The 16,267-nt window shown below is 37.0% G+C and overlaps 1 long non-coding RNA gene across 1 annotated transcript in view; it reads right to left on the bottom strand.

The window, feature by feature from the left end:
• The window catches only part of LOC109326498, a 22,269-nt gene extending 7,264 nt beyond the window's left edge, over positions 1 to 15,005 (bottom strand). Inside the window, exons 1-2 of the long non-coding RNA XR_002105240.1 lie at positions 14,994 to 15,005; positions 1,396 to 1,401 (exon numbers count right to left, since the gene is read on the bottom strand). This is a non-coding gene — a long non-coding RNA (uncharacterized LOC109326498). The remainder of the gene's footprint in view (positions 1 to 1,395; positions 1,402 to 14,993) is intronic.

The raw sequence follows: 16,267 nt of genomic DNA on the forward strand, positions 1-16,267 counted from the left end.
TAACTTGTAATCCAAACTCTGAATATATATAGAAGTATATAATGCTCTTTGTAAAAGTCTTTGAAACACTTGAAGCAACTTTGCAAAATTAACTTGAAAGTTTAAGAACAAGTTGCAATAAGTTCAAAGATAAATTCTGGAAAAAGTGTGAGAGCTTCTAAGAAAATTGTATGAAAGTTGTGTGTTAATCTCTCTTAAAATGTGTGTTGTTTGTGTGAGAGTTTAGAGCCTTTATATAGAGTTTATAAACACTCTTTGAAGGTATCTTAAATTGTATGAGTTGTTTGGAGTGAAGAGATTTCGTTTGGAGTGAACACCTTTCACTTTGAAATCTGAAAAACACTTCCAACAGCTCTCAGTAATGGGTTACTCATTTGAGTAATGGGTTACTCAAACTTTCTGTCCACTTGAAATTCGAATTTTACATTGAGTAATCGGTTACTCACTTTGAGTAATCGGTTACTCATCAAAACCATGACATATAAGGAGAGCTTTCCAAAGTGTTCCTCTTGACATGCACACTTTCAGTAACCTGTTACACACTATTTTTGAAAAATGTTTTAAGTCTTTTAAAAGTGTCTCACATTTTCTAAAAAATAGTTTGAACAATTATACTTGTATATACTTAAGAGTTTAGGATGGAAGTACTTACAAAGACTTAATCTAATGTCTTGAAGCTTTATCTTCATTTGTCTTCATAAGTCATCTTCCTTTTCTTATTTTTGGTGATGTTGATGTCTTCATCAAAATCGTGCCAAGGTCAGGAGCAAGATCTTCTTCAAAATATTACGCCCGCAGTCCATTTTTGAAGCTTTAGGATTGGCAAAGTTAGTGGAATCTAAGGTTCCAGACTCCTCTCGCACTAATCTGAAACCATACAGACCTCCAAGTTCAACTTACACAGCTCTCACACACGAGCAATCACAACTCACGACCAACAGACCGAAGAGCCCAAGGTCTATGCTAAAATTGCGACGAAAAGTTTCATCCGGGGCATAGGTGCCAATCTATGAAATTATTGCTCATGTTGGATGACAACCCTCTCATGAGTCCAGATCCAGATCTGAACTCCTTTGATTCAGGCTCTAGGCGGACACATTTCTCCTAAAACACTGAAATTTTTTGGGTTCATTTATGATCATCCAGTCATAGTGTTGGTAGACATAGGCAGCTCTCACAACATCTTGCAACCAAGATTGGCCACCTATTTGAATTTTCCTATTACCCCAACACCTCAATTTCCCATAATGGTGGGCAATGGTGCGCATATTTACCGTAGTGGATTATGTGAGCAAACACCAATTACACTCCAAAGTCGGGAATTCCTTATTCCTTTTTACTTACTTCTCATTAAGGGAGTTGATGTGGTGTTAGGCATTGAATGGCTTCGCACACTAGGTCCTGTGGTTTCGGATTTTTCGGTTTCATCTATGCAGTTTACAGTCGGCACTTCATCTATTACACTTACTGGCGACACTTCATACTCCCTCCAACCGTCAACTTTCCATCAACTATCTCGGCTTTTTCAGACTGATAGTATTTCCACCTTCTATGCATTCTCTATCGAACTAGTTCTAACACCTATAAACTCACCCTGCCAAGACACATCCCCTATAACCCAACCCCAAATACAAACTCTCCTAGACAATTACTCTCACATATTCCAACAACCCTCTACATTACCCCTTTTCTACACTCATGACCACCATATCCCTCTTTTGCCCTCCTCTCACCCGGTCACTAGCAAACCTTACCGCTACCCACACTCCCAAAAGGACATTATGACCATTATGTTATAAGACATGTTACAGGCTGGAATTGTGGTTCCTAGTACTAGCCTTTTCTCCTCTCCGGTGTTGTTGGTGAGAAAAAAAGATGGTAATTGGAGATTCTGTGTTGACTATAGGGCACTAAACGCTATTACTATTCCTGATCGATTTCCTATTCCAACTATTGATGAGCTATTGGATGAATAGGGGAGTGCATAGATCTTCTCCAAAATTGATCTGCGCTCTGGATATCACCAGATTAGGGTCAATTCGACCGACACGCACAAAACTGTGTTTTGTACGTTTGATGGACATTACCAATTTTTGGTCATGCCTTTCGGCCTCACTAATGCCCCATCAACCTTTCAGGCAGCCATAAATGATCTCTTGAGGCCTCACCTACGACGGTTTGTTACACTTACTAGCTTTTAACCAGTTTTATGCAAAATTATCAAAGTGTTATTTTGTGGTTGCTTCTGTTAGTTATTTGGGGCATATCATATTTGCGGCTGGTGTTCAACCCGATCCAGATAAGATGCAAGCTATGGTGGATTGGCCACAGCCTCGATCACTCACAACACTCAAGGTTTTTTAGGGCTCACCGGATATTACAGAAAATTTGTTAAATACTACGCCTCACTTGCCACTCCTCTCACCGAGCTACTCAAACAACAGAAATTTACATGGACACATGAGGCTCAACTGGCCTTTGGAAATTAAAAAAAATGAAATGACCAAAACCCTAGTTCTACGTCTACCCGACTTTTCTACCATATTCAAATTTGAAATTGATGCATCTATGGTGGCCATCGGGGCAGTTCTATCACAATCTAGGCATTCCATCGCCTTATTTAGCAAAAAATGGCCCCTCGAATGCATCATTATTGAGCATATGTTCAAGAAATGTTTGTTGTCAAAGAGGAAGTAAAAAAATGGTGTCAATACTTAATTGGACGTAAATTTACTATACTAACAGATCAACAGAGCTTAAAACATCTCATGACTCAAGGGTTGCACACCCCAGAACAACAAAAATGGGCTACAAAGCTTATTGTTTTCAATATGAGATTCGATATAGATCAGGTACCTCAAATAGAGTAGCGGATGCTATCTGTCGCCGCCTTGATGATGTGGCAGTCCTGGTTTCGATATCTTCACCAATTCTAGCCCTATTGGATCGGTTACGCTGTCATTATCAAACCTCTGAAGGCAGTCAATTTGTAACAAAAAGTGAGATAGATTCCAATATGCAACAAAATTTCATTTTTCCAATGCTATACTTTTCTATGATAAAAGGTTCTACATACCTAACCTGCTGGATCTCAAACAACATATTCTGGCCGAGTTCCATGCGGCTCCATCATCAGGCTACTCCGGCCTGAAACCGACGATTGTTAGGGTCGCGACTTCCTACTACTGGCCAAGCTTATATCATGACACCAAAGTCTTCATTCGTCACTACATCATCTGCCAGTACAACAAATATAGTCCATCAAAACAGAACAGGTTGTTACAACCTCTCCACATACCAGATAAAGTATGGGAAGATGTCTCTCTGGACTTTATTACACATTTACCTGTTTCTCATGGTCACATAGTCATCTGGGTCATGGTGGATCAATTATCCAAGTATGCTCACTTCATCGGCCTACCCACGAGGTTCACGGCAGCAGCTTTGGCCCAACGGTTCCTTTTCGAAGTGATCCAACAACATGGGGTTCCACGCTCTATTGTTTTAGATCGAGGCAAGCTTTTTGTCAGTTCCTTTTGGAAGGAATTTTTTTCAGCTCTTGGGTACAACCTGTTAGAACTTGGTTGTGGGTATGAAATCTAAAAAACTCCCAAGTCCCACATAGAATAGTTTTGAAAGTAAACAACTCCTAAGTCCCACATTAGAGAGATGGGGAACTTGAAAAAAAATCTCATATTATAACTAGAAGCCTTCTCCTTTCATATTTTCTTGCACCAAGTTGAAGGTGTTTCCTCTCAACTTTTCTTTCTCCCTCTAATACTCCGTTGACGCATTACCGACAACCTTCTCCCCCTTTCTTTCCGTTGCACTTGAGAATTGGCACAGGCAGCCAAAGTGGGATTTCGAGAACTGAAACTGGTAGGCAGTATTGTGGGTAACAAATTGGCACGGATAGTCATACTGGGGGAATTTGAGAATTGACACTAGTAGTCAGTATTGTGGGTGTATTAGAGAATGATTCTTACAGTCTAGTAAGAAATCGTATAACAGAGAATTGGGCTATTTTATCCTGGGGATGTCATGGTTGATAGTCTGCTTGCACAATTTTAGATGTACCACGAAACGTCTTAAAGAGAGCGACCTGGTCGTGACTCAGCCAGTAAAGATTATCTCGTGCTATTCAAAATTGTTGCGAGCTACGCAAACAACAATTTTAAGACGTTTCGACTGCAATGGCATTCGTAGATAATATTACTGAATCGAACAACTATGACCTGAACAAGCCATTTCGGTTTAATGGGAAAAATTTCAAACGATGGCAACATAAGATGTATTTTTTCCTCACTATGAGAAAGGTTGCTCACATTCTGAAAACTGACATCCCGGTGGTGTTAGATGAAGCTGAAAAAGAGGAAATGGATAAACTGACTATTGAAATAGCTCTCTAGAATGAAAGTGATTACTTATGTAAGAACTTCATTCTGAATGAGTTGTTTGATGATCTTTATGATTGCTACAGCCCATACAAGTCTGTCAAATTAATTTGGTATGCACTTGAGAAAAAATATGATACTGAGGAAGATGGGACAAAGAAATATGTTATTAACTGCTACCTCAAGTATCAGATGACTGATGATAAATCAATAAAGTCTCAGTCCCACGAGATTTAGAAAATTGTTCATGAGATAATTTCTGAGTGTATGCCCCTAGATGAGCAATTTCAAGTGGATGTCATAATTGACAAGTTGCCTCCTAGTTGGAAGGACTTCAAAAACCTTATGAGGTATAAGACCAAAGAAATCTCTTTGGAATCTCTGATCACTCGTCTTCATATTGAAGAAGAGGCTTGTAAGCAAGATCGGAAAGAGGAGGTGCTAGTTGTCTCCAACAATAGCACTAAGAAGAAATTCTCAGGTGTGGTTCTGAAGTCTTCTGGCACTAACTTCAAGAATCAGAACCACAGTAGGAAGAAGGCTAAGAACATCAGTCAGAACAAGAATTGGAACGCCCAAAATGTCCAATATGCTAAGCCACCCGCTAAGAATGACTCTGACAACCTGTTCATCTGCTTCAAATGTGGGAAGCCAGGTCATATGGCACGCAAGTGTAGAAATAAACCTATGGATCGTCCTCCACAAGCTAACATGGTTGATGAACCATTTATGGTTGTAATATCTGAGGTCACTATGGTTGGAGGAACTGATGAGTGCTGGATAAATACTAGCGCATCCCACCATGTCTGCTATAACCGTGCTATGTTCAAAACATACACAGATGTTGATGATAAGAAGGTGTTGTTGGGTGACTCCCATACCACTATTGTTGCCGGAATTGGTGATGTGGAGCTGAAGTTTACATCTGGGAAGACTCTGATTCTGAAAGATGTGATGCACACTCTAATTGAAATTGAAAATCAACTCAACAAGAAAATAAAGAAACTTAGAAGCGATAGAGGCAATGAGTATGACTCTAACATCTTTAATGATTTTTATGAATTAAATGGCATTATTCATGAAACAACTGCACCATATTCACCTGAAATGAATGGTAAAGCTGAAATAAAGAATAACACTTTAACTGAATTAGTTGTAGCTATTATGTTAAGTTCTGGTGTAGCACCCTCTTGGTGGGGTGACATTTTATTTATTGTATGCTATGTGCTAAACAGAGTCCCCAAGGATAAAATAAAATTTTCCCTATATGAAATTATTAAGAATAGACAACCAAATTTGTCTTATTTGAGAACTTGAGGTTGTCTGGCTTATATCCGGATACCAGACTCCAAGAGAGTTAAACTCACAAGTAGAGCCTATGAATGTGTATTCATTGGGTATGATGTAAACATCAAGGCATATAGGTTTTATGACCTGAATGCAAAAGTGATCATTGAGTCTAACGATGCTGACTTCAATGAAATGAAATTCCCTTTTAAATTGAGGAATAGTGGGGGCACAACAACTAGTCACATACTTGTGATTAGCAATAATGATCAATGGGTTAGAAATGGAGCCTAGAAGAAGTAAGAGAGCAATGACTGCTAGAGAGTATGGACCTGATTATATGGTTTATACATTGGAGGAAGATCTATCAACACTCCAAGAAGCTTTGACTTCTTTGGATGTTGATTTGTGGCAAGAAGCCATAAATGATGAGATAAATTCTCTAGAATCTAACAAGACCTGGCATTTAGTTGACTTGCCTCCTGGCTGCAAACCTATTGGTTGTAAGTGGATATTGAAAAAGAAACTGAAACCTGATGGCACAGTGGATAAATACAAGTCTCGCCTTGTAGCTAAGGGTTTCAGGCAAAGAGAAAATGTAGATTTCTACGACACATTTTCACCTGTTACTAGAATAACATCCATTAGAGTATAATATCGATCGGTGTGATACATAATTTATTAGTACATCAAATGAATGTTAAGACTACTTTTTAAAATGGTGATTTGGAAGAAGAAATCTATATGGAACAACCTGAAGGGTTTGTAATATATGGGCAAGAAAATAAGGTATGCAAGTTAGATAAGTCACTGTATGGTCTTAAGCAAGCACCTAAACAGTGGAATGAAAAGTTTAACGACTTAATGGTCTCGAATGAGTTTAAGGTGAATGAAAGTGACAAATGCATTTATTACAAATCAGAAAATGACATTTACACTATCATATGTGTCTATGTAGATGACCTACTCATATTTGGTTCCAACATTCATGTTTTGAATAATGTGAAATCATTGTTGAGTAACAACTTTGATATGAAAGACCTTGGAGAGGCAAGTGTAATCCTTGGTATAAAAATTATTAGGTCAAAAGAAGGAATTTCTTTGGATCAATCTCACTATGTGGAAAAGATCCTAAAGAAATATAAATACTTTAACTGTAAACCTACTAACACAACATATGATCCAAGTGTAAAACTTTTTAAGAACACTGGTGAAGGTATAAGACAAGTTGAGTATGCTAGCATCATTGGCAACCTTCGGTGTGCCACTGATTGTACTAGACCCGACATTGCCTATGTTGTGGGATTATTATGCAGGTTTACTAGTAGACCTAGTATGGAGCATTGGTATGCTATAGAAAGGTTAATGAGATACCTTAAGAAAACAATGAACCTTGGATTACATTACCGAATGTTTTCAGTTGTCCTAGAAGGATTCAACGATGCTGATTGGAACACTCTTTCAGATGATTCCAAAGCAACCACTGGTTATATATTTAGCATAACTGATGGAACTGTTTCTTGGAAGTCAAAGAAAAAGACTACTTTGGCTCAATCCACTATGAAAGCTGAGATGATAGAACTAGCAACAACTAGTGAAGAAGCAAGTTGGCTGAGAAGCTTGCTTGTAGATATTCCTCTTTGGGAAAAACTGATTCTAGCTGTGTTGATCCATTGTGATAGTACCGCAGCTATTGCAAAAATTGAGAACCGCTTTTATAACGGTAAGAAACGACAAATTCGTCATAAGCACAACACCATTAGAGAGTTTCTCTCTACATGAGTTGTTAGAGTGGATCATGTACGCACTGAGAATAACTTAGCAGATCCTTTGACGAAAGGACTAGCTAGAGAGAAAGTCCATAATACTTATAAGAGTATAGGACTATTGCCCTTAGAACGAGGATCACTCATGATGGTAACCCGACCAAACTGACTGGAGATCCCAAGAAATAGGTTCAATGGGTAATAACAAGTTGTGAAGTGATATGAGAATGAGCATGCTATAAAATTCTGAGAAGCATGATTCTTGTAGCATATGTAAGGATAAGTTAAACTCTTAATGAGATGTATACTCCAATTGGAGTGGAGTACCTACGCTATAGGAGTACTCTTGATAGACTCGCCTATATGAATGTGGAAGTGGGGGCTGCTTCCTATGAAATTTTGGGGCATAAATTTCTAGAGCGTTCACTATACTGGGATAGATGTGCATGGCCTTTAACGCACGAGCTTTACAGAATACACCTTTGAAAAGGTTGTATGTGGTTTGATATTAGAGATAGAGTTCAAGACTATGAGTCACTCTAGTAAAATCTGGATCTTATTCACTATGAAAAGGTTCAAGTCGCATGACACCTTTGTTTATGTACAATCTTATTGAGACCACATAAATTCCCGGAAATCATTTTTTTATTTCTAGTGGGGGATTATTGGAACTTGGTTGTGGGTGTGAAATCTAAGAAACTCCCAAGTCCCACATAGAAGAGTTTTGAAAGAAAAAACTCTCAAGTCCCACATAGAAGAGTTTTGAAAGAAAACAACTACCAAGTCCCATATTGGAGAGATGATGAACTTGAAAAAAATCTCATGTTATAAATAGAAGCTTCCTCCATTCATATTTTCTTGCACCAAGTTGAAGGTGTTTCCTCTCAACTTTTCTTTCTCCCTCCTAATACTCTGTTGACGCATTACTGGCAACCTTCACCCCCTTTCTTTCTGTAGCACTTTAGAATTGGCACAGGTTGTCAAAGTGGGATTTCGAGAACTGACACTAGTAGTTAGTATTGTGGGTAAAGAATTGGTACAGGTAGTCATATTGTGGGAATTCGAGAACTGACACTGGTAGTCATTATTGTGGGTGTATCTGAGAACGATTCTTATAGTGCAGTAAGAAATCGTATAACAAAGAACTAGGCTGTTTTATCCTAGGGACGGCATGGTTGATAGCCTGCTTGCATAATTTTAGTAGTACCACGAAACATCTTAAAGAGAGCGACATGGTCGTGACTCAACCACTAAGTATTATCTCGTCCTATTCAGAATTGTTGTGAGCTACGCAAACAACACAACCCTCTATTTTAGTTCAGCCTACCACCCACAACCCGATGGGCAAACAAAGGTGGTCAACTATTGCCTCCAGCCTTACCTAAGATGGTTCACGGGTTCACAACCCTAGAAATGCTACCGCCATCTTGCATTAGCTGAGTTTTGGTATAATACCTCCAAACACTCATCTAATGGTTTTCTCCCTTTGAAGATTTGTATGGGAGACCACCACCAACATTGGGTAATTTTGTGCACACCAAGACTATTTCCGTGCCAGTAAGGGACATCCTGCAACCATGAATAGAGTTATTAGCCACAATGAAACATAACTTAATTCGGGCTCAACAACAAATGGTGGCTAAACTCAAACCGATAGAAAAGACGTTACCTTTACCACTGGCGAAAGGGTTCTCCTCAAGCTTCATCCTTACCGGTAGGTGACGGTGGCTCGCCAGGCATGTCATAAGTTGTCTCCTCAGTTCTTTGGTCCATATCAAATACTCTGACGCATCGGTGCGATGGCATACGAGCTCTCCTTACCATCAACTTCTCGGATTCACCCCGTATTCCACGTGTCCTTGTTTCAGAAATACTATGGGGAACGCTCCAGCTAAATTGTGCAGTTACCGGAGCATATTCTGAATGAAGAAGGATAGGAGGTAGGAGACAAAGCTTTGAACTCCATGAGGGGTGATAACCCACTATTGGAGATTGCGTTTCAAAAGCCAAAAGTTGCTACAAAAAAAAGATTTGAATGAGGAGTTGAACGTGTTTCAGAGAGAAGAAGGTAAGACTCATCTCACTAATGAAGGCTTATCTCACTTTCCACTCAATCTTGATACTTCTGAAGTGGTCCCACAAGACAAACATATGGCGTTAAAAGAACCCTTGGATCTTAAGGGAGTACAAGCTTTGGCATCCAACAGATCCCATAATGGACCATTTCATTTTCCCTCCTCGGGCAATTCAACACCTTTGCACAGTCTGTTTGTCCCTTGAAAACCGCAGATCAACGGTCAACAAGTATTGAGGGCAGATCCCAACCGTTCATTGCCTACTCTAAAGGACAACATTTAGAGTCCCAAAATCTGTTCCAAGCTGACACTTCACGTGGTGCAACACAACTGCCTCCACTAGATGCAACTCCCTCAGGGACACATGTCAAGCCCACAGCTACATCTAGGAATACAATTCTATTTTCCCGCCCAGCAATAGTGGTTTAACTGTTTCGGATATAGACTGGGTCTTCTCGGGTGGGACCCAACCAGAACACGGGCCACAATCCAAACCTTGAGGACAAGGTTTCCTTGGATGGGATGGATAATGTTAGGATCGTGATGCCCACAGAGGGGCCCAAACGCCAAAAGACTACACCTAGCTGGCAAAAGGATTTTATTATAAACAAATAATGATTAGCTTTCCTTTCTGTTTTAACAAACTTTGCTTTTTGTATGATCTAGCCACTTGGATGGTGGAGATTTGTTCTGCTTTTACGGTCTTTCCCTTATATATTATGTATTAAGCTAAGAGCAAAGACATGAAAAATGATGCAAGTTCAGTAGATCTCTTCTAAATTAGCTATTATCTCTTTTAGTATTCTTATCTTCCTATCAGGTTATCATCTCATTCAAAGTATAATATTACACTTTATCAATCATTTTTTTAATCCGAAGTCATTTTGTCACCTTTGCAGTCATCCCAATTTGTTGGATCGTCATCGCCTTGGTTGAGTTACAAATGGTTTCTTTCCTTGCAAGCAGATTGATCATATTGTAGATAACTAAATTATACTCCAAAAGTTTCAGAATTTTTTATTGGTAGGCAGATGTACATTAAGAAGTGTCTCCTTATATCACAAGGAAGAGAAATTTCAAATTTGAGTCAATTGTAAATTGTCTACTAAAGTAAATATGTGAATCCATGAGATGAGAAGTGATGTTGAGATGTTGGTTCATCATTGCAAGTACTTTCTCCTTGCAATTGAGTAATTCCCCACCTTAGCAAGGCTTCCATGGTTGACAAACTGTCTTGGAATAATTCTCACTCAGGCAAAGGTGATGACCTTGAAGGGGACTTTAAACTTCCACAAGAGCTTGAAGAGATTGCATTCTTGCTCCTAAATGTGAACATGTCAAAAAGAATCTTATATCTAGAACTCACAATTAACTTCTATGGATCCATCCCAAATAGTCAAAGATGTGATAATGGTGATAGAAATTACGTACTGTTAGATGCCTCTCATTACTATGCCTTAAAAGAATTTTATGACAATTTTATGGCTCTCTTTAAGGGCATTTTATGTCACTTTTATGGCTTTGTTTCCAAGCATCCAATGCTTGGAATCCAAGATACCAAGACTTTGCTTGCCTATAAAAGGACACATATAGAGAGCTTCAAAATCATCTTCACAACACACAACATCTCTTTCATTTACACATATATTGTGAGTGCATTCTTGGTGAGAATTCTTGTTCCATTTGAGAGAGTATTTGTGAGAAAAAATATTGTCATTTGTCCTCATCATTATAAGAGGATTTCTTGTACTCTTCTTTTTTACATAGTGGAATTTTGCTCTTGATCGCCCATGGTTTTTTTCCTCTCACACTGAGGGGTTTTTCCACGTTAAATCTTGTGTGTTATTTTCTTTATCCTTTACTTGCTTCTCTTTTGTTCTCAATTGATTCAATCCTGTGCTTCCGCATTGTGCTCTAACCTTAACAAGTGGAATCAGAGCTCTTACTAAATTGAGAATTTCAAAATGTCTGCAAAATTTGACATTGAGAAGTTTGATGGCAAAATTAGCTTTTCTATTTGGCGAGTCCAAATGAGGGCCGTTCTTATCCAGAGCGGATTAAAGAAAGCTTTAGATGGGAAGTCAAAGAAACCAGTTTCCATGACCGATGATCAATGGGACGAGTTGGATGAAAAGGCGCTTTCAACAATTCAACTTTGTTTGTCGAAGGAGGTTCTTCGTGAGGTTGCCAATGAAGAAACCGCTGCGGCTTTGTGGCTGAAGTTAGAAACTTTATACATGACCAAGAGCCTCGCAAACAAGCTTCGTCTCAAAGAACGGTTATACACCATTCGTATGGTTGAAGGTACTCCTATTCAAACTCATCTTGATGAGTTTAATTCTATTATTATGGATATGCAAAATATTGATATTAATATTGAAGATGAAGACAAAGCTGTTTTGTTGGTTGTCTCTTTACCTTCTACCTATAAGCACTTCAAAGAAATCATGTTGTATGGAAATAATGATACCTTATCCTTTGAAGATGTTAAATCTAATTTATTGTCCAAAGAAAAATTTGATCTTGAAGTTAATTCTGTGGACAAGGGTGAGGGCTTAAGTGTTCGAGGTAGAACTCAAGAAAAAGGGAGTACCAATTATAAAAAGTTCAGATCCAAATCCAGAGGTCGCAAATCCAACAAAACTTGTCGCTATTGCAAGAAACCGGGGCATGACATTCCTGATTGTTTTATCTTAAAGAAAAAACAAGAAAAACAAGATAAGGGAAAATTTCAACAATCCTCTGAAGCTGCTAATATTGAAGCCAATTCTGACGGTGATATTCTTTTATCTGTTGTCTCTTATAATAATAGGAGTAAAACAGAATGGATTCTTGATTCTGGATGTACTTTTCATATGTGTCCTTATAAGGACTTATTCACCACTTTTGAACATGTTGACAGTGGTGTTGTTTTGATGGGCAATGATACCCAATGCAAAGTTGCAGGAATAGGTACTATTCAGATCAAGGCTCATGACGGTGTTGTCAGAACCTTGGCTAATGTCCGCTATATTCCAGATTTGAAGCGGAACTTAATTTCTCTTGGCACCCTAGAGTCTCTCGGGTGTAGGTATTCAGCTGAAGGTGGAGTTCTAAAGGTATTGAAAGGTGCTATGGTATTATTGAAAGCTAACCGGATTGGTAGTTTATATGTCTTGCAAGGTTCTGTTGTGACAGGTTCAACAGCTGTATCTTCTTCAATGCATGATAATGACATTACCAAATTATGGCACATGCGCCTGGGCCATATGAGTGAAAAAGGTATGCACCTTCTAAGCAAACAAGGTCATCTTCTAAAACCTAAGCAAGAACTCACAAGACGTCCTAGTCTAATATGAATGTTCATGCATGAGGTTTCTGAAAATATGCAATCATAAAGAACTATCTCTTTTTCTTTTCAAGAAACACAAGAATATGCAAGAAAGCTTTTCAAAGAATCAAATATGAAATCTAAAGCCTTAGCATGATCTAATCTTTCTCCTAATTCAACACTCTCTAATAGATTCTAACAATGATGATCTATCTCTTTTCTCAGTGTTTTTCTCTCTTAGCCGTTTCTGCAATTAGCCAGTATTTATATAAAACATATTTTGTCTCTAAAAACGGTTTTTCAGTTATGCAGTTGAAAACAACAGAAAACACTCACGTTAATCGATTAAGCCATGAAGTACCAGTGTATTTTTTAATACATGATTAAATAGTAAACTACTTATATATTATATGCTCATGCAATACATGATTTCCAAAATATAATACATTTAATGCACAAAATCAATGTATAAAATGCATGAACCTAATTATCATATACTTCTAGATGATGTCTCATTTTAGTGGATTAATTACTTTATTAAGTCTTGTGAGACTCACACCTAGGTTTATCTAACCTAGACTCAATATCTATGGCAAGCATCTTAGACTTCTAAAAAAATAATAAATAATTATAACCTAAGTCTAATAAGACACCACTTGAATTATTGACATGTTGATTGTTGAGACATCTTCAAGCTTTAATTAACTCATTATCTTCATCAAAACATAGGCAAAATATTGTTAATGCAATCCTTGACACTTTGCACTCTCACAATGCATCACAGCCAAATTGGGGTCAACTTTTTCAGAACGTATTTCTGACCCTGACCTGTAGATTGGTAAACATTTCCCTCTCTTACAAGAATGAGGCTATTGCCCTAAAAAATTCATATTCACACTCCTTAGTGACCAATCATAATTTTTGTTTGTTATTTTGTAAAATTATGATTGGTTAAAGAGTAGTGTAAAGAGGCATTTAAGAGTGACAAATTGATAATAGCCTCGTCCATGTAACAATACTAGAACATGTGACTCCGAATGAATTGGCATGGCATTCAATTATGTGGACTGTGAGTATCTTTCATTTGGAAACTATACTTGTATTTCTTAATCATGTTTCCCATGCACAATATTCTGCACTCAACTCTATATTTCTTCTTGACCCCGACACATGGGGGCAACCATCACAACTCTTCTTCCTTTTGCTATATTTTTTAAATTTCATCAAAGCGGCCAGTTCAACCACCTGAGTTTAAATAATTTAAAGAAGTTTCCAGTAGTTTAAAGTGTGTTGATTAACTGAACCATTGTCTAGTAAGACATGTAACAAGTACTTTTAATATTAGTTTTTGGGTGAAAATAAATATTATGATATTAACATACCTATAAATTTAATTTTTAAACAAATATTATATATATATATATATTACTTTCATCATTTTAAGGTTACATATAACTTTTTTTATTAATATTTCATAATGAATTTTGTTGATAAAAGCAGAGTGACAAATTTATCATATGGCTATGTTATTATTCATGCATAATAATTAAACTTGAAAATTGGTTGGGTACCAAAAAATAAGTGGAGTATGGATAGAATCATAGAAGTAATATCTTCCCATCCTATTATCATCCAAGGTTGGCCATGACATTTTATAGGCCTTGTGTAGGACAAAAAATGAGGGTCTTAAATTAAATCTGAGGGCAAAAAATGAGTATCATTATATAAAAAAATAAGTTACAATAACATTTTAACAAAAAGAAAAGGTGTCTCAGAATTTATGAGGACATGTAACATATTTTCCTTGCTCCTCTACTATTATTACATTGGGAAATTTAGTTCAATAATTTTTTTATTTTTTTACTTAATGAGTGTTGAATGTTCTCATGCTTTGTCCACACATGAGAACCTTCATTTTATTTCTACATAGATTATGATTATATAATAAAAAAATCACAACAACCAAAGAAATACTGAACAAACTCAAAAGTTAAGTGTAAAAATTAACAAATGAAAGAGTGAACATGTTCTTTATTTTTTTTGTATAAGAATAAAATCCATAAAAATAAAATTAATTGTGTAGATAAAACTATTGAACCACTCTTTAACTATGAGCCTTGTATAGATCATTTGCTATACATGCATAGAGCAGCCGTGTTACCATCCTGAACATTTGATTTCCTTCTTCCATAATACAATCAAATCGCCAGTGAGGAGCTGAAGAGAAGGCAAGATCAGAGTTGAAGAGAAGGACATGCTACCTACTAAATATCTAACTTAATATGTTTTTTTTCTTCTCATGCACAAAACTAAAACTAAAACCCTTACTTAACAAATCAAATATTCAACACTTTTCCTTCCCACAAGATTTAAACATAACTAAACTCATAGAATGTTAAAATAGTAGGCATACACATTAATTTCTGAATGAACAAGAAATGATCAAGGGAAGATGAAGCTAAAGCAACCCAATATTTAACCCAGAATACTGCTATTATCAGCATCCAAAGGGAGCTAGCTATATATCTCTCGTTCTCTTTTTATTCCTTCATCTTTGATTCCCTCCCTTTCTTTTTTGTTAGATGCCTCTCATTTCTATGCCTTAAAAGAATTTTATGACTATTTTATGGCTCTCTCTAAAGACATTTTGTGTCACTTTTATGGCTTTGTTTCCAAGCATCCAATGCTTCATATCCAAGATACCAAGACTTTGCTTGCCTATAAAAGGACACATATAGAGAGCTTTAAAATCATCTTCACAACACACAACATCTCTTTCATTTACACATATATTGTGAGTGCATTCTTGGTGAGAATTCTTGTTCCATTTGAGAGAGTATTTGTGAGAAAAATATTGTCATTTGTCCTCATCATTATAAGAGGATTTCTTGTACTCTTCTTTTTTACATAGTGGAATTTTGCTCTTGATCGCTCGTGGTTTTTTTCCTCTCACACTAAGGGGTTTTTCCACGTTAAATCTTGTGTGTTATTTTCTTTATCCTTTACTTGCTTCTCTTTTGTTCTCAATTGATTCAATCCTGTGCTTCCGCATTGTGCTCTAACCTTAACACGTACAGTGATAATAATGATAGTGTTCATCATAAGATGATGATGTTAGTTAGGACGGTTGGGGTTTAGGAAAGTGGTAGTGATTGGATTGTTAGTTGTCAGTGGTCCTGGCCTCTGTCCCAAAATTTTCTGTCTCTATGTCCCAAACCAATCATATTACATCAAATAGTATAAAAATGTTATTTTTTATATTTTTTATTTCTCTTTTCAAGTAGGTGTCAACTTTCAATTGGCTTAGGACACGATAAGACGTAAAAAAGTGAGACAGCTGATGGATCACTTAAATACTAAGATGCTTTCATCGATCACTTAAATATATGATTTAAGGTTGGATTCCTATATCCATATACATGCAAAATAATTATA

Source organism: Lupinus angustifolius, chromosome LG14, assembly GCF_001865875.1.
Source record: "Lupinus angustifolius cultivar Tanjil chromosome LG14, LupAngTanjil_v1.0, whole genome shotgun sequence".
NCBI lineage: Eukaryota > Viridiplantae > Streptophyta > Magnoliopsida > Fabales > Fabaceae > Lupinus > Lupinus angustifolius.